The sequence below is a fragment of the Lactuca saligna genome, chromosome 1, assembly GCF_052625555.1.
Source record: "Lactuca saligna cultivar CGN05327 chromosome 1, ASM5262555v1, whole genome shotgun sequence".
Classification (NCBI taxonomy): Eukaryota; Viridiplantae; Streptophyta; class Magnoliopsida; order Asterales; family Asteraceae; genus Lactuca; species Lactuca saligna.
In genome coordinates, this window is record NC_136417.1 from 154,106,361 (window position 1) to 154,119,404 (window position 13,044).

Sequence of the window (13,044 nt, forward strand, 5' to 3'; positions counted from 1 at the left end):
TTTTTATGTGTTACAAGACGCAGAACCTCCTTTGTTTTGGTACGCGTGGCGTGGGACCCACGTGACCGATCGGCTCCGTTACAAAAATACGAAAACCATCAACCACGAACCGGAGGGCAGCCGAGCATAGAAATAGCAAGAAAGAAAGGGAAAAAAAAACACGTAAAATCTAGAAAAAACGCAAACGGACAACGAAAAAAGGAGGGGTGCAACACGAAGACTTCCCAGGGGGTCACCCATCCTAGTACTACTCTCGCCCAAGCACGCTTAACTGCGGAGTTCTGATGGGATCCGGTGCATTAGTGCTGGTATGATCGCACCCGAAATACTATCCATGTTTATTGTTTTTATGTGTTACAAGACGCAGAACCTCCTTTGTTTTGGTACGCGTGGCGTGGGACCCACGTGACCGATCGGCTCCGTTACAAAAATACGAAAACCATCAACCACGAACCGGAGGGCAGCCGAGCATAGAAATAGCAAGAAAGAAAGGGAAAACAAAACACGTAAAATCTAGAAAAAACGCAAACGGACAACGAAAAAAGGGGGGGTGCAACACGAGGACTTCCCAGGGGGTCACCCATCCTAGTACTACTCTCGCCCAAGCACGCTTAACTGCGGAGTTCTGATGGGATCCGGTGCACTAGTGCTGGTATGATCGCACCCGAAATACTATCCATGTTTATTGTTTTTATGTGTTACAAGACGCAGAACCTCCTTTGTTTTGGTACGCGTGGCGTGGGACCCACGTGACCGATCGGCTCCGTTACAAAAATACGAAAACCATCAACCACGAACCGGAGGGCAGCCGAGCATAGAAATAGCAAGAAAGAAAGGGAAAAAAAAACACGTAAAATCTAGAAAAAACGCAAACGGACAACGAAAAAAGGGGGGGTGCAACACGAGGACTTCCCAGGGGGTCACCCATCCTATGACTACTCTCGCCCAAGCACGCTTAACTGCGGAGTTCTAATGGGATATGGTGCATTAGTGCTGGTATGATCGCACCCGAAATACTATCCATGTTTATTGTTTTTATGTGTTACAAGACGCAGAACCTCCTTTGTTTTGGTACGCGTGGCGTGGGACCCACGTGACCGATCGGCTCCGTTACAAAAATACGAAAACCATCAACCACGAACCGGAGGACAGCCGAGCATAGAAATAGCAAGAAAGAAAGGAAAAAAAAACATGTAAAATCTAGAAAAAACGCAAACGGACAACGAAAAAAGGGGGGTGCAACACAAGGACTTCCCAGGGGGTCACCAATCCTACTACTACTCTCGCCCAAGCACGCTTAACTGCGGAGTTCTGATGGGATCCGGTGCATTAGTGCTGGTATGATCGCACCCAAAATACTATCCATGTTTATTGTTTTTATGTGTTACAAGACGCAGAACCTCCTTTGTTTTGGTACGCGTGGCGTGGGACCCACGTGACCGATCGGCTCCGTTACAAAAATACGAAAACCATCAACCACGAACCGGAGGGCAGCCGAGCATAGAAATAGCAAGAAAGAACGGGAAAAAAAACACGTAAAATCTAGAAAAAACGCAAACGGACAACGAAAAAAGGAGGGGTGCAACACGAGGACTTCCTAGGGGGTCACCCATCCTAGTACTACTCTCGCCCAAGCACGCTTAACTGCGGAGTTCTGATGGGATCTGGTGCATTAGTGCTGGTATGATCGCACCCGAAATACTATCCATGTTTATTGTTTTTATGTGTTACAAGACGCAGAACCTCCTTTGTTTTGGTACGCGTGGCGTGGGACCCACGTGACCGATCGGCTCCGTTACAAAAATACGAAAACCATCAACCACGAATCGGAGGGCAGCCGAGCATAGAAATAGCAAGAAAGAAAGGGAAAACAAAACACGTAAAATCTAGAAAAAACGCAAACGGACAACGAAAAAAGGGGGGGTGCAACACGAGGACTTCCCAGGGGGTCACCCATCCTAGTACTACTCTCGCCCAAGCACGCTTAACTGCGGAGTTCTGATGGGATCCAGTGCATTAGTGCTGTATGATTGCACCGGAAATACTATCCATGTTTATTGTTTTTATGTGTTACAAGACGCAGAACCTCCTTTGTTTTGGTACGCGTGGCGTGGGACCCACGTGACCGATCGGCTCCGTTACAAAAATACGAAAACCATCAACCACGAACCGGAGGGCAGCCGAGCATAGAAATAGCAAGAAAGAAAGGGAAAAAAAAACACGTAAAATCTAGAAAAAACGCAAACGGACAACGAAAAAAGGAGGGGTGCAACACGAGGACTTCCCAGGGGGTCACCCATCCTAGTACTACTCTCGCCCAAGCACGCTTAACTGCGGAGTTCTGATGGGATCCGGTGCATTAGTGCTGGTATGATCGCACCCAAAATACTATCCATGTTTATTGTTTTTATGTGTTACAAGACGCAGAACCTCCTTTGTTTTGGTACGCGTGGCGTGGGACCCACGTGACCGATCGGCTCCGTTACAAAAATACGAAAACCATCAACCACGAACCGGAGGGCAGCCGAGCATAGAAATAGAAAGAAAGAAAGGGAAAACAAAACACGTAAAATCTAGAAAAAACGCAAACGGACAACGAAAAAAGGGGGGGTGCAACACGAGGACTTCCCAGGGGGTCACCCATCCTAGTACTACTCTCGCCCAAGCACGCTTAACTGCGGAGTTCTGATGGGATCCAGTGCATTAGTGCTGTATGATCGCACCGGAAATACTATCCATGTTTATTGTTTTTATGTGTTACAAGATGCAGAACCTCCTTTGTTTTGGTACGCGTGGCGTGGGACCCACGTGACCGATCGGCTCCGTTACAAAAATACGAAAACCATCAACCACGAACCGGAGGGCAGCCGAGCATAGAAATAGCAAGAAAGAAAGGAAAAAAAAAAACACGTAAAATCTAGAAAAACGCAAACGGACAACGAAAAAAGGGGGGTGCAACACGAGGACTTCCCAGGGGGTCACCCATCCTATGACTACTCTCGCCCAAGCACGCTTAACTGCGGAGTTCTAATGGGATATGGTGCATTAGTGCTGGTATGATCGCACCCGAAATACTATCCATGTTTATTGTTTTTATGTGTTACAAGACGCAGAACCTCCTTTGTTTTGGTACGCGTGGCGTGGGACCCACGTGACCGATCGGCTCCGTTATAAAAATACGAAAACCATCAACCACGAACCGGAGGACAGCCGAGCATAGAAATAGCAAGAAAGAAAGGAAAAAAAAACATGTAAAATCTAGAAAAAACGCAAACGGACAACGAAAAAAGGGGGGTGCAACACAAGGACTTCCCAGGGGGTCACCAATCCTACTACTACTCTCGCCCAAGCACGCTTAACTGCGGAGTTCTGATGGGATCCGGTGCATTAGTGCTGGTATGATCGCACCCAAAATACTATCCATGTTTATTGTTTTTATGTGTTACAAGACGCAGAACCTCCTTTGTTTTGGTACGCGTGGCGTGGGACCCACGTGACCGATCGGCTCCGTTACAAAAATACGAAAACCATCAACCACGAACCGGAGGGCAGCCGAGCATAGAAATAGCAAGAAAGAAAGGGAAAAAAAAACACGTAAAATCTAGAAAAAACGCAAACGGACAACGAAAAAAGGAGGGGTGCAACACGAGGACTTCCCAGGGGGTCACCCATCCTAGTACTACTCTCGCCCAAGCACGCTTAACTGCGGAGTTCTGATGGGATCCGGTGCATTAGTGCTGGTATGATCGCACCCGACATACTATCCATGTTTATTGTTTTTATGTGTTACAAGACGCAGAACCTCCTTTGTTTTGGTACGCGTGGCGTGGGACCCACGTGACCGATCGGCTCCGTTACAAAAATACGAAAACCATCAACCACGAACCGGAGGGCAGCCGAGCATAGAAATAGCAAGAAAGAAAGGGAAAACAAAACACGTAAAATCTAGAAAAAACGCAAACGGACAACGAAAAAAGGGGGGGTGCAACACGAGGACTTCCCAGGGGGTCACCCATCCTAGTACTACTCTCGCCCAAGCACGCTTAACTGCGGAGTTCTGATGGGATCCAGTGCATTAGTGCTGTATGATCGCACCGGAAATACTATCCATGTTTATTGTTTTTATGTGTTACAAGATGCAGAACCTCCTTTGTTTTGGTACGCGTGGCGTGGGACCCACGTGACCGATCGGCTCCGTTACAAAAATACGAAAACCATCAACCACGAACCGGAGGGCAGCCGAGCATAGAAATAGCAAGAAAGAAAGGAAAAAAAAACACGTAAAATCTAGAAAAACGCAAACGGACAACGAAAAAAGGGGGGTGCAACACGAGGACTTCCCAGGGGGTCACCCATCCTATGACTACTCTCGCCCAAGCACGCTTAACTGCGGAGTTCTAATGGGATATGGTGCATTAGTGCTGGTATGATCGCACCCGAAATACTATCCATGTTTATTGTTTTTATGTGTTACAAGACGCAGAACCTCCTTTGTTTTGGTACGCGTGGCGTGGGACCCACGTGACCGATCGGCTCCGTTATAAAAATACGAAAACCATCAACCACGAACCGGAGGACAGCCGAGCATAGAAATAGCAAGAAAGAAAGGAAAAAAAAACATGTAAAATCTAGAAAAAACGCAAACGGACAACGAAAAAAGGGGGGTGCAACACAAGGACTTCCCAGGGGGTCACCAATCCTACTACTACTCTCGCCCAAGCACGCTTAACTGCGGAGTTCTGATGGGATCCGGTGCATTAGTGCTGGTATGATCGCACCCAAAATACTATCCATGTTTATTGTTTTTATGTGTTACAAGACGCAGAACCTCCTTTGTTTTGGTACGCGTGGCGTGGGACCCACGTGACCGATCGGCTCCGTTACAAAAATACGAAAACCATCAACCACGAACCGGAGGGCAGCCGAGCATAGAAATAGCAAGAAAGAACGGGAAAAAAAACACGTAAAATCTAGAAAAAACGCAAACGGACAACGAAAAAAGGAGGGGTGCAACACGAGGACTTCCTAGGGGGTCACCCATCCTAGTACTACTCTCGCCCAAGCACGCTTAACTGCGGAGTTCTGATAGGATCTGGTGCATTAGTGCTGGTATGATCGCACCCGAAATACTATCCATGTTTATTGTTTTTATGTGTTACAAGACGCAGAACCTCCTTTGTTTTGGTACGCGTGGCGTGGGACCCACGTGACCGATCGGCTCCGTTACAAAAATACGAAAACCATCAACCACGAATCGGAGGGCAGCCGAGCATAGAAATAGCAAGAAAGAAAGGGAAAACAAAACACGTAAAATCTAGAAAAAACGCAAACGGACAACGAAAAAAGGGGGGGTGCAACACGAGGACTTCCCAGGGGGTCACCCATCCTAGTACTACTCTCGCCCAAGCACGCTTAACTGCGGAGTTCTAATGGGATCCAGTGCATTAGTGCTGTATGATCGCACCGGAAATACTATCCATGTTTATTGTTTTTATGTGTTACAAGACGCAGAACCTCCTTTGTTTTGGTACGCGTGGCGTGGGACCCACGTGACCGATCGGCTCCGTTACAAAAATACGAAAACCATCAACCACGAACCGGAGGGCAGCCGAGCATAGAAATAGCAAGAAAGAAAGGGAAAAAAAAACACGTAAAATCTAGAAAAAACGCAAACGGACAACGAAAAAAGGAGGGGTGCAACACGAGGACTTCCCAGGGGGTCACCCATCCTAGTACTACTCTCGCCCAAGCACGCTTAACTGCGGAGTTCTGATGGGATCCGGTGCATTAGTGCTGGTATGATCGCACCCGAAATACTATCCATGTTTATTGTTTTTATGTGTTACAAGACGCAGAACCTCCTTTGTTTTGGTACGCGTGGCGTGGGACCCACGTGACCGATCGGCTCCGTTACAAAAATACGAAAACCATCAACCACGAACCGGAGGGCAGCCGAGCATAGAAATAGCAAGAAAGAAAGGGAAAACAAAACACGTAAAATCTAGAAAAAACGCAAACGGACAACGAAAAAAGGGGGGGTGCAACACGAGGACTTCCCAGGGGGTCACCCATCCTAGTACTACTCTCGCCCAAGCACGCTTAACTGCGGAGTTCTGATGGGATCCAGTGCATTAGTGCTGTATGATCGCACCGGAAATACTATCCATGTTTATTGTTTTTATGTGTTACAAGATGCAGAACCTCCTTTGTTTTGGTACGCGTGGCGTGGGACCCACGTGACCGATCGGCTCCGTTACAAAAATACGAAAACCATCAACCACGAACCGGAGGGCAGCCGAGCATAGAAATAGCAAGAAAGAAAGGGAAAAAAAAACACGTAAAATCTAGAAAAAACGCAAACGGACAACGAAAAAAGGGGGGGTGCAACACGAGGACTTCCCAGGGGGTCACCCATCCTATGACTACTCTCGCCCAAGCACGCTTAACTGCGGAGTTCTAATGGGATATGGTGCATTAGTGCTGGTATGATCGCACCCGAAATACTATCCATGTTTATTGTTTTTATGTGTTACAAGACGCAGAACCTCCTTTGTTTTGGTACGCGTGGCGTGGGACCCACGTGACCGATCGGCTCCGTTACAAAAATACGAAAACCATCAACCACGAACCGGAGGACAGCCGAGCATAGAAATAGCAAGAAAGAAAGGAAAAAAAAACATGTAAAATCTAGAAAAAACGCAAACGGACAACGAAAAAAGGGGGGTGCAACACAAGGACTTCCCAGGGGGTCACCAATCCTACTACTACTCTCGCCCAAGCACGCTTAACTGCGGAGTTCTGATGGGATCCGGTGCATTAGTGCTGGTATGATCGCACCCAAAATACTATCCATGTTTATTGTTTTTATGTGTTACAAGACGCAGAACCTCCTTTGTTTTGGTACGCGTGGCGTGGGACCCACGTGACCGATCGGCTCCGTTACAAAAATACGAAAACCATCAACCACGAACCGGAGGGCAGCCGAGCATAGAAATAGCAAGAAAGAACGGGAAAAAAAACACGTAAAATCTAGAAAAAACGCAAACGGACAACGAAAAAAGGAGGGGTGCAACACGAGGACTTCCTAGGGGGTCACCCATCCTAGTACTACTCTCGCCCAAGCACGCTTAACTGCGGAGTTCTGATGGGATCTGGTGCATTAGTGCTGGTATGATCGCACCCGAAATACTATCCATGTTTATTGTTTTTATGTGTTACAAGACGCAGAACCTCCTTTGTTTTGGTACGCGTGGCGTGGGACCCACGTGACCGATCGGCTCCGTTACAAAAATACGAAAACCATCAACCACGAACCGGAGGGCAGCCGAGCATAGAAATAGCAAGAAAGAAAGGGAAAAAAAAAACACGTAAAATCTAGAAAAAACGCAAACGGACAACGAAAAAAGGAGGGGTGCAACACGAGGACTTCCCAGGGGGTCACCCATCCTAGTACTACTCTCGCCCAAGCACGCTTAACTGCGGAGTTCTGATGGGATCCGGTGCATTAGTGCTGGTATGATCGCACCCGAAATACTATCCATGTTTATTGTTTTTATGTGTTACAAGACGCAGAACCTCCTTTGTTTTGGTACGCGTGGCGTGGGACCCACGTGACCGATCGGCTCCGTTACAAAAATACGAAAACCATCAACCACGAACCGGAGGGCAGCCGAGCATAGAAATAGCAAGAAAGAAAGGGAAAACAAAACACGTAAAATCTAGAAAAAACGCAAACGGACAACGAAAAAAGGGGGGGTGCAACACGAGGACTTCCCAGGGGGTCACACATCCTAGTACTACTCTCGCCCAAGCACGCTTAACTGCGGAGTTCTGATGGGATCCGGTGCATTAGTGCTGGTATGATCGCACCCGAAATACTATCCATGTTTATTGTTTTTATGTGTTACAAGACGCAGAACCTCCTTTGTTTTGGTACGCGTGGCGTGGGACCCACGTGACCGATCGGCTCCGTTACAAAAATACGAAACCATCAACCACGAACCGGAGGGCAGCCGAGCATAGAAATAGCAAGAAAGAAAGGGAAAAACAAAACACGTAAAATCTAGAAAAAACGCAAACGGACAACGAAAAAAGGGGGGTGCAACACGAGGACTTCCCAGGGGGTCACCCATCCTATGACTACTCTCGCCCAAGCACGCTTAACTGCGGAGTTCTAATGGGATATGGTGCATTAGTGCTGGTATGATCGCACCCGAAATACTATCCATGTTTATTGTTTTTATGTGTTACAAGACGCAGAACCTCCTTTGTTTTGGTACGCGTGGCGTGGGACCCACGTGACCGATCGGCTCCGTTACAAAAATACGAAAACCATCAACCACGAACCGGAGGACAGCCGAGCATAGAAATAGCAAGAAAGAAAGGAAAAAAAAACATGTAAAATCTAGAAAAAACGCAAACGGACAACGAAAAAAGGGGGGTGCAACACAAGGACTTCCCAGGGGGTCACCAATCCTACTACTACTCTCGCCCAAGCACGCTTAACTGCGGAGTTCTGATGGGATCCGGTGCATTAGTGCTGGTATGATCGCACCCAAAATACTATCCATGTTTATTGTTTTTATGTGTTACAAGACGCAGAACCTCCTTTGTTTTGGTACGCGTGGCGTGGGACCCACGTGACCGATCGGCTCCGTTACAAAAATACGAAAACCATCAACCACGAACCGGAGGGCAGCCGAGCATAGAAATAGCAAGAAAGAACGGGAAAAAAAACACGTAAAATCTAGAAAAAACGCAAACGGACAACGAAAAAAGGAGGGGTGCAACACGAGGACTTCCTAGGGGGTCACCCATCCTAGTACTACTCTCGCCCAAGCACGCTTAACTGCGGAGTTCTGATGGGATCTGGTGCATTAGTGCTGGTATGATCGCACCCGAAATACTATCCATGTTTATTGTTTTTATGTGTTACAAGACGCAGAACCTCCTTTGTTTTGGTACGCGTGGCGTGGGACCCACGTGACCGATCGGCTCCGTTACAAAAATACGAAAACCATCAACCACGAACCGGAGGGCAGCCGAGCATAGAAATAGCAAGAAAGAAAGGGAAAAAAAAAACACGTAAAATCTAGAAAAAACGCAAACGGACAACGAAAAAAGGAGGGGTGCAACACGAGGACTTCCCAGGGGGTCACCCATCCTAGTACTACTCTCGCCCAAGCACGCTTAACTGCGGAGTTCTGATGGGATCCGGTGCATTAGTGCTGGTATGATCGCACCCGAAATACTATCCATGTTTATTGTTTTTATGTGTTACAAGACGCAGAACCTCCTTTGTTTTGGTACGCGTGGCGTGGGACCCACGTGACCGATCGGCTCCGTTACAAAAATACGAAAACCATCAACCACGAACCGGAGGGCAGCCGAGCATAGAAATAGCAAGAAAGAAAGGGAAAACAAAACACGTAAAATCTAGAAAAAACGCAAACGGACAACGAAAAAAGGGGGGGTGCAACACGAGGACTTCCCAGGGGGTCACACATCCTAGTACTACTCTCGCCCAAGCACGCTTAACTGCGGAGTTCTGATGGGATCCGGTGCATTAGTGCTGGTATGATCGCACCCGAAATACTATCCATGTTTATTGTTTTTATGTGTTACAAGACGCAGAACCTCCTTTGTTTTGGTACGCGTGGCGTGGGACCCACGTGACCGATCGGCTCCGTTACAAAAATACGAAACCATCAACCACGAACCGGAGGGCAGCCGAGCATAGAAATAGCAAGAAAGAAAGGGAAAAACAAAACACGTAAAATCTAGAAAAAACGCAAACGGACAACGAAAAAAGGGGGGTGCAACACGAGGACTTCCCAGGGGGTCACCCATCCTAGTACTACTCTCGCCCAAGCACGCTTAACTGCGGAGTTCTGATGGGATCCGGTGCATTAGTGCTGGTATGATCGCACCCGAAATACTATCCATGTTTATTGTTTTTATGTGTTACAAGACGCAGAACCTCCTTTGTTTTGGTACGCGTGGCGTGGGACCCACGTGACCGATCGGCTCCGTTACAAAAATACGAAAACCATCAACCACGAACCGGAGGGCAGCCGAGCATAGAAATAGCAAGAAAGAAAGGGAAAAACAAAACACGTGAAATCTAGAAAAAACGCAAACGGACAACGAAAAAAGGGGGGTGCAACACGAGGACTTCCCAGGGGGTCACCCATCCTAGTACTACTCTCGCCCAAGCACGCTTAACTGCGGAGTTCTGATGGGATCCGGTGCATTAGTGCTGGTATGATCGCACCCGAAATACTATCCATGTTTATTGTTTTTATGTGTTACAAGACGCAGAACCTCCTTTGTTTTGGTACGCGTGGCGTGGGACCCACGTGACCGATCGGCTCCGTTACAAAAATACGAAAACCATCAACCACGAACCGGAGGGCAGCCGAGCATAGAAATAGCAAGAAAGAAAGGGAAAAACAAAACACGTGAAATCTAGAAAAAACGCAAACGGACAACGAAAAAAGGGGGGTGCAACACGAGGACTTCCCAGGGGGTCACCCATCCTAGTACTACTCTCGCCCAAGCACGCTTAACTGCGGAGTTCTGATGGGATCCGGTGCATTAGTGCTGGTATGATCGCACCCGAAATACTATCCATGTTTATTGTTTTTATGTGTTACAAGACGCAGAACCTCCTTTGTTTTGGTACGCGTGGCGTGGGACCCACGTGACCGATCGGCTCCGTTACAAAAATACGAAAACCATCAACCACGAACCGGAGGGCAGCCGAGCATAGAAATAACAAGAAAGAAAGGGAAAAAAAAATACGTAAAATCTAGAAAAAACGCAAACGGACAACGAAAAAAGGGGGGGTGCAACACGAGGACTTCCCAGGGGGTCACCCATCCTAGTACTACTCTCGCCCAAGCACGCTTAACTGCGGAGTTCTGATGGGATCCAGTGCATTAGTGCTGTATGATCGCACCGGAAATACTATCCATGTTTATTGTTTTTATGTGTTACAAGACGCAGAACCTCCTTTGTTTTGGTACGCGTGGCGTGGGACCCACGTGACCGATCGGCTCCGTTACAAAAATACGAAAACCATCAACCACGAACCGGAGGGCAGCCGAGCATACAAATAGCATGAAAGAAAGGGAAAAAAAAACACGTAAAATCTAGAAAAACGCAAACGGACAACGAAAAAAGGGGGGTGCAACACGAGGACTTCCCAGGGGGTCACCCATCCTATGACTACTCTCGCCCAAGCACGCTTAACTGCGGAGTTCTAATGGGATATGGTGCATTAGTGCTGGTATGATCGCACCCGAAATACTATCCATGTTTATTGTTTTTATGTGTTACAAGACGCAGAACCTCCTTTGTTTTGGTACGCGTGGCGTGGGACCCACGTGACCGATCGGCTCCGTTACAAAAATACGAAAACCATCAACCACGAACCGGAGGACAGCCGAGCATAGAAATAGCAAGAAAGAAAGGAAAAAAAAACATGTAAAATCTAGAAAAAACGCAAACGGACAACGAAAAAAGGGGGGTGCAACACAAGGACTTCCCAGGGGGTCACCAATCCTACTACTACTCTCGCCCAAGCACGCTTAACTGCGGAGTTCTGATGGGATCCGGTGCATTAGTGCTGGTATGATCGCACCCAAAATACTATCCATGTTTATTGTTTTTATGTGTTACAAGACGCAGAACCTCCTTTGTTTTGGTACGCGTGGCGTGGGACCCACGTGACCGATCGGCTCCGTTACAAAAATACGAAAACCATCAACCACGAACCGGAGGGCAGCCGAGCATAGAAATAGCAAGAAAGAACGGGAAAAAAAACACGTAAAATCTAGAAAAAACGCAAACGGACAACGAAAAAAGGAGGGGTGCAACACGAGGACTTCCCAGGGGGTCACCCATCCTAGTACTACTCTCGCCCAAGCACGCTTAACTGCGGAGTTCTGATGGGATCCGGTGCATTAGTGCTGGTATGATCGCACCCGAAATACTATCCATGTTTATTGTTTTTATGTGTTACAAGACGCAGAACCTCCTTTGTTTTGGTACGCGTGGCGTGGGACCCACGTGACCGATCGGCTCCGTTACAAAAATACGAAAACCATCAACCACGAACCGGAGGGCAGCCGAGCATAGAAATAGCAAGAAAGAAAGGGAAAAAAAAATACGTAAAATCTAGAAAAAACGCAAACGGACAACGAAAAAAGGGGGGGTGCAACACGAGGACTTCCCAGGGGGTCACCCATCCTAGTACTACTCTCGCCCAAGCACGCTTAACTGCGGAGTTCTGATGGGATCCAGTGCATTAGTGCTGTATGATCGCACCGGAAATACTATCCATGTTTATTGTTTTTATGTGTTACAAGACGCAGAACCTCCTTTGTTTTGGTACGCGTGGCGTGGGACCCACGTGACCGATCGGCTCCGTTACAAAAATACGAAAACCATCAACCACGAACCGGAGGGCAGCCGAGCATACAAAAAGCATGAAAGAAAGGGAAAAAAAAACACGTAAAATCTAGAAAAACGCAAACGGACAACGAAAAAAGGGGGGTGCAACACGAGGACTTCCCAGGGGGTCACCCATCCTATGACTACTCTCGCCCAAGCACGCTTAACTGCGGAGTTCTAATGGGATATGGTGCATTAGTGCTGGTATGATCGCACCCGAAATACTATCCATGTTTATTGTTTTTATGTGTTACAAGACGCAGAACCTCCTTTGTTTTGGTACGCGTGGCGTGGGACCCACGTGACCGATCGGCTCCGTTACAAAAATACGAAAACCATCAACCACGAACCGGAGGACAGCCGAGCATAGAAATAGCAAGAAAGAAAGGAAAAAAAAACATGTAAAATCTAGAAAAAACGCAAACGGACAACGAAAAAAGGGGGGTGCAACACAAGGACTTCCCAGGGGGTCACCAATCCTACTACTACTCTCGCCCAAGCACGCTTAACTGCGGAGTTCTGATGGGATCCGGTGCATTAGTGCTGGTATGATCGCACCCAAAATACTATCCATGTTTATTGTTTTTA

General features: G+C 47.5%; 38 non-coding genes across 38 annotated transcripts; all 38 read right to left on the reverse strand.

Moving 5' to 3' along the window:
- Positions 1-203: 203 nt before the first annotated feature.
- On the reverse strand, positions 204-322 carry LOC145025626 (5S ribosomal RNA). Its single transcript, XR_013673634.1, has one exon. It is a non-coding gene; the product is annotated as a 5S ribosomal RNA (ribosomal RNA).
- A 225-nt stretch (positions 323-547) lies between these two features.
- LOC145025454 (5S ribosomal RNA) lies at positions 548-666 on the reverse strand. The gene has a single exon (XR_013673468.1). It is a non-coding gene; the product is annotated as a 5S ribosomal RNA (ribosomal RNA).
- A 225-nt stretch (positions 667-891) lies between these two features.
- Positions 892-1,010, reverse strand: LOC145027480 (5S ribosomal RNA). Its single transcript, XR_013675397.1, has one exon. It is a non-coding gene; the product is annotated as a 5S ribosomal RNA (ribosomal RNA).
- Positions 1,011-1,233: 223 nt separating this feature from the next.
- Positions 1,234-1,352, reverse strand: LOC145027085 (5S ribosomal RNA). The gene has a single exon (XR_013675026.1). It is a non-coding gene; the product is annotated as a 5S ribosomal RNA (ribosomal RNA).
- Positions 1,353-1,576: 224 nt separating this feature from the next.
- Positions 1,577-1,695, reverse strand: LOC145026409 (5S ribosomal RNA). The gene has a single exon (XR_013674383.1). It is a non-coding gene; the product is annotated as a 5S ribosomal RNA (ribosomal RNA).
- Positions 1,696-1,920: 225 nt separating this feature from the next.
- LOC145027331 (5S ribosomal RNA) lies at positions 1,921-2,038 on the reverse strand. The gene has a single exon (XR_013675256.1). It is a non-coding gene; the product is annotated as a 5S ribosomal RNA (ribosomal RNA).
- A 225-nt stretch (positions 2,039-2,263) lies between these two features.
- LOC145026933 (5S ribosomal RNA) lies at positions 2,264-2,382 on the reverse strand. Its single transcript, XR_013674882.1, has one exon. It is a non-coding gene; the product is annotated as a 5S ribosomal RNA (ribosomal RNA).
- A 225-nt stretch (positions 2,383-2,607) lies between these two features.
- LOC145027306 (5S ribosomal RNA) lies at positions 2,608-2,725 on the reverse strand. Its single transcript, XR_013675233.1, has one exon. It is a non-coding gene; the product is annotated as a 5S ribosomal RNA (ribosomal RNA).
- A 224-nt stretch (positions 2,726-2,949) lies between these two features.
- Positions 2,950-3,068, reverse strand: LOC145027481 (5S ribosomal RNA). Its single transcript, XR_013675398.1, has one exon. It is a non-coding gene; the product is annotated as a 5S ribosomal RNA (ribosomal RNA).
- Positions 3,069-3,291: 223 nt separating this feature from the next.
- On the reverse strand, positions 3,292-3,410 carry LOC145027086 (5S ribosomal RNA). Its single transcript, XR_013675027.1, has one exon. It is a non-coding gene; the product is annotated as a 5S ribosomal RNA (ribosomal RNA).
- Positions 3,411-3,635: 225 nt separating this feature from the next.
- On the reverse strand, positions 3,636-3,754 carry LOC145027051 (5S ribosomal RNA). Its single transcript, XR_013674994.1, has one exon. It is a non-coding gene; the product is annotated as a 5S ribosomal RNA (ribosomal RNA).
- A 225-nt stretch (positions 3,755-3,979) lies between these two features.
- LOC145027307 (5S ribosomal RNA) lies at positions 3,980-4,097 on the reverse strand. The gene has a single exon (XR_013675234.1). It is a non-coding gene; the product is annotated as a 5S ribosomal RNA (ribosomal RNA).
- Positions 4,098-4,319: 222 nt separating this feature from the next.
- On the reverse strand, positions 4,320-4,438 carry LOC145027482 (5S ribosomal RNA). Its single transcript, XR_013675399.1, has one exon. It is a non-coding gene; the product is annotated as a 5S ribosomal RNA (ribosomal RNA).
- Positions 4,439-4,661: 223 nt separating this feature from the next.
- Positions 4,662-4,780, reverse strand: LOC145027087 (5S ribosomal RNA). The gene has a single exon (XR_013675028.1). It is a non-coding gene; the product is annotated as a 5S ribosomal RNA (ribosomal RNA).
- A 224-nt stretch (positions 4,781-5,004) lies between these two features.
- LOC145026946 (5S ribosomal RNA) lies at positions 5,005-5,123 on the reverse strand. Its single transcript, XR_013674895.1, has one exon. It is a non-coding gene; the product is annotated as a 5S ribosomal RNA (ribosomal RNA).
- Positions 5,124-5,348: 225 nt separating this feature from the next.
- Positions 5,349-5,466, reverse strand: LOC145027359 (5S ribosomal RNA). The gene has a single exon (XR_013675282.1). It is a non-coding gene; the product is annotated as a 5S ribosomal RNA (ribosomal RNA).
- A 225-nt stretch (positions 5,467-5,691) lies between these two features.
- On the reverse strand, positions 5,692-5,810 carry LOC145027169 (5S ribosomal RNA). The gene has a single exon (XR_013675105.1). It is a non-coding gene; the product is annotated as a 5S ribosomal RNA (ribosomal RNA).
- A 225-nt stretch (positions 5,811-6,035) lies between these two features.
- Positions 6,036-6,153, reverse strand: LOC145027308 (5S ribosomal RNA). Its single transcript, XR_013675235.1, has one exon. It is a non-coding gene; the product is annotated as a 5S ribosomal RNA (ribosomal RNA).
- Positions 6,154-6,378: 225 nt separating this feature from the next.
- On the reverse strand, positions 6,379-6,497 carry LOC145027483 (5S ribosomal RNA). Its single transcript, XR_013675400.1, has one exon. It is a non-coding gene; the product is annotated as a 5S ribosomal RNA (ribosomal RNA).
- Positions 6,498-6,720: 223 nt separating this feature from the next.
- Positions 6,721-6,839, reverse strand: LOC145027088 (5S ribosomal RNA). Its single transcript, XR_013675029.1, has one exon. It is a non-coding gene; the product is annotated as a 5S ribosomal RNA (ribosomal RNA).
- A 224-nt stretch (positions 6,840-7,063) lies between these two features.
- LOC145026410 (5S ribosomal RNA) lies at positions 7,064-7,182 on the reverse strand. Its single transcript, XR_013674384.1, has one exon. It is a non-coding gene; the product is annotated as a 5S ribosomal RNA (ribosomal RNA).
- Positions 7,183-7,408: 226 nt separating this feature from the next.
- On the reverse strand, positions 7,409-7,527 carry LOC145027287 (5S ribosomal RNA). The gene has a single exon (XR_013675215.1). It is a non-coding gene; the product is annotated as a 5S ribosomal RNA (ribosomal RNA).
- A 225-nt stretch (positions 7,528-7,752) lies between these two features.
- LOC145026479 (5S ribosomal RNA) lies at positions 7,753-7,871 on the reverse strand. Its single transcript, XR_013674452.1, has one exon. It is a non-coding gene; the product is annotated as a 5S ribosomal RNA (ribosomal RNA).
- A 224-nt stretch (positions 7,872-8,095) lies between these two features.
- On the reverse strand, positions 8,096-8,214 carry LOC145027485 (5S ribosomal RNA). The gene has a single exon (XR_013675402.1). It is a non-coding gene; the product is annotated as a 5S ribosomal RNA (ribosomal RNA).
- A 223-nt stretch (positions 8,215-8,437) lies between these two features.
- Positions 8,438-8,556, reverse strand: LOC145027089 (5S ribosomal RNA). Its single transcript, XR_013675030.1, has one exon. It is a non-coding gene; the product is annotated as a 5S ribosomal RNA (ribosomal RNA).
- A 224-nt stretch (positions 8,557-8,780) lies between these two features.
- Positions 8,781-8,899, reverse strand: LOC145026411 (5S ribosomal RNA). The gene has a single exon (XR_013674385.1). It is a non-coding gene; the product is annotated as a 5S ribosomal RNA (ribosomal RNA).
- Positions 8,900-9,125: 226 nt separating this feature from the next.
- On the reverse strand, positions 9,126-9,244 carry LOC145027406 (5S ribosomal RNA). Its single transcript, XR_013675326.1, has one exon. It is a non-coding gene; the product is annotated as a 5S ribosomal RNA (ribosomal RNA).
- Positions 9,245-9,469: 225 nt separating this feature from the next.
- LOC145026480 (5S ribosomal RNA) lies at positions 9,470-9,588 on the reverse strand. Its single transcript, XR_013674453.1, has one exon. It is a non-coding gene; the product is annotated as a 5S ribosomal RNA (ribosomal RNA).
- A 224-nt stretch (positions 9,589-9,812) lies between these two features.
- LOC145027525 (5S ribosomal RNA) lies at positions 9,813-9,931 on the reverse strand. The gene has a single exon (XR_013675440.1). It is a non-coding gene; the product is annotated as a 5S ribosomal RNA (ribosomal RNA).
- Positions 9,932-10,156: 225 nt separating this feature from the next.
- On the reverse strand, positions 10,157-10,275 carry LOC145027641 (5S ribosomal RNA). Its single transcript, XR_013675541.1, has one exon. It is a non-coding gene; the product is annotated as a 5S ribosomal RNA (ribosomal RNA).
- Positions 10,276-10,500: 225 nt separating this feature from the next.
- Positions 10,501-10,619, reverse strand: LOC145027759 (5S ribosomal RNA). The gene has a single exon (XR_013675554.1). It is a non-coding gene; the product is annotated as a 5S ribosomal RNA (ribosomal RNA).
- Positions 10,620-10,844: 225 nt separating this feature from the next.
- On the reverse strand, positions 10,845-10,962 carry LOC145027309 (5S ribosomal RNA). The gene has a single exon (XR_013675236.1). It is a non-coding gene; the product is annotated as a 5S ribosomal RNA (ribosomal RNA).
- A 223-nt stretch (positions 10,963-11,185) lies between these two features.
- On the reverse strand, positions 11,186-11,304 carry LOC145027486 (5S ribosomal RNA). Its single transcript, XR_013675403.1, has one exon. It is a non-coding gene; the product is annotated as a 5S ribosomal RNA (ribosomal RNA).
- A 223-nt stretch (positions 11,305-11,527) lies between these two features.
- On the reverse strand, positions 11,528-11,646 carry LOC145027090 (5S ribosomal RNA). Its single transcript, XR_013675031.1, has one exon. It is a non-coding gene; the product is annotated as a 5S ribosomal RNA (ribosomal RNA).
- Positions 11,647-11,870: 224 nt separating this feature from the next.
- LOC145027803 (5S ribosomal RNA) lies at positions 11,871-11,989 on the reverse strand. Its single transcript, XR_013675568.1, has one exon. It is a non-coding gene; the product is annotated as a 5S ribosomal RNA (ribosomal RNA).
- Positions 11,990-12,214: 225 nt separating this feature from the next.
- On the reverse strand, positions 12,215-12,332 carry LOC145027310 (5S ribosomal RNA). The gene has a single exon (XR_013675237.1). It is a non-coding gene; the product is annotated as a 5S ribosomal RNA (ribosomal RNA).
- A 223-nt stretch (positions 12,333-12,555) lies between these two features.
- Positions 12,556-12,674, reverse strand: LOC145027487 (5S ribosomal RNA). The gene has a single exon (XR_013675404.1). It is a non-coding gene; the product is annotated as a 5S ribosomal RNA (ribosomal RNA).
- Positions 12,675-12,897: 223 nt separating this feature from the next.
- LOC145027091 (5S ribosomal RNA) lies at positions 12,898-13,016 on the reverse strand. The gene has a single exon (XR_013675032.1). It is a non-coding gene; the product is annotated as a 5S ribosomal RNA (ribosomal RNA).
- Positions 13,017-13,044: the final 28 nt, after the last annotated feature.